This window comes from Alosa alosa, chromosome 7, assembly GCF_017589495.1.
Source record: "Alosa alosa isolate M-15738 ecotype Scorff River chromosome 7, AALO_Geno_1.1, whole genome shotgun sequence".
Taxonomy (NCBI): Eukaryota; Metazoa; Chordata; class Actinopteri; order Clupeiformes; family Clupeidae; genus Alosa; species Alosa alosa.
The window spans coordinates 12,088,155-12,089,661 of NC_063195.1; the positions used below are offsets into that span (position 1 = coordinate 12,088,155).

The 1,507-nt window shown below is 40.5% G+C and overlaps 1 long non-coding RNA gene across 1 annotated transcript; it reads right to left on the minus strand.

Moving 5' to 3' along the window:
- Positions 1 to 223: 223 nt before the first annotated feature.
- LOC125297039 lies at positions 224 to 1,490 on the minus strand. Its single transcript, XR_007193926.1, has 3 exons — positions 1,412 to 1,490; positions 1,018 to 1,281; positions 224 to 308 (listed from the first exon to the last, which is right to left on the minus strand). It is a non-coding gene; the product is annotated as an uncharacterized LOC125297039 (long non-coding RNA).
- Between the last annotated feature and the right edge of the window lie 17 nt (positions 1,491 to 1,507).

Consider the following 1,507-nt stretch of genomic DNA (forward strand, 5'->3'; position numbering starts at 1 on the left):
TTGGGTGGTGCTGGGGTTCAGGCTATGGTAAACTTAGTGTTTAGTTTAAATATAATGTAAGTTTCTCTGGACAGTGTACAACTGGGTCAACACTGCTATAATAAATATAATCTTTGGTATTGTATTATATGAACATTATTAGACTGTATTTTAATCACATCCAGTCTTGAATTTCCCCTTGAGGATCCATAAAGTATTTATCTATCTATCTCCATCTACTCACCTCATTAAGAAAACCAAACAGAGGAGTCCCACAGCTCCACAGACAGAGACTGTTATCACAGCAGTGGAGAGAGGGCTCTGCCAACCTGAAGGAATTAATGAGACAAAAATGAAGTGAAGAGGAGTTCTCCCGTTAACTCATCACTGAAGAAAACTGGACATGTACTGATACCTAATTTACTAATCCAGACTGTAATGGACACATCAGTAGACTTCTGAGGTCCATATTTATGTATTTATTATTTAGAATAAAATACTGTATTTTTCAGTAGTTTGAAAATACTTTACTAGCGGACTCTGCTCTTCTGTAGGAGTCGATGTGAAACAAATGAGATGAGGAATTACAATTTAGGGCACATTCACACTGAGTCCGTTTAACTGGACCGTACCCGAGTGTGATTACTCCCCCCTAGCCCTGACCCAGCTGCTCTCTTCACATTACATTTTTATGTGCGGACCTGGGTCTGTTTGTGTCATAAACATTAGCTTCTTTTTACCAATATCACTTGGCAACGTCGCAAAAACAGCAGTTTATTTCCTGGTTTTGGAACATATAGCATTCAAACTTCGCCAGAGTTCTCACATTGCGTTCACATTAGGAAAAAATCACCGAACCATAGGTCCAAATGAACTCGGGTCCGGACCAAACAGTTGTATGAATGTGCCCTTACACTGCTGTGTGATGAGATGCATTCAACTATGACTGACATCACATTTGAGTTATCAGCTCCATATTTATTCACACACACTCACAATGAGAGAGAGAGAGAGAGAGAGAGAGAGAGATCTCCTTACTTGTAACAGTGATGGACACAGTAGTTGAGTTCTCAGCTCCATATTTGTTCCTGGCCTCACAGTAGTACTGTCCTCCATCCTCAGAGCTGATGTTAGTGATGCTGTACTGCTGTCCTGATCCTACTGCAGTGGACTCATTCACCTTAAACCAGGTGTAGCTCTCCACTGGTGGGTTGGCATCACTGCTGCAGGTCAGAGTCACTCTGCTTCCCTCAGCTATGTTACCAGGAGGGTCAATGATAATCACTGGAGTCCTTGCACCATCTAAAGAGAAAATTATTTGTGGGATTATTGAAATATGAGAAAATGCAAGTCAGAGTGTGAAAATTGCCAAACCTCCATGCAACCTTTTATCTGTTATTTTGTCTAAAGACACATTGCTTTTTAAACTTACATAAAACATGTATTTCTGTATTAGGAGATGTATTGGAACCATAGGTGTTAGTGGCCTGACAGCTGTAGTTTCCACTGTCCTCAGAACGGACATTAC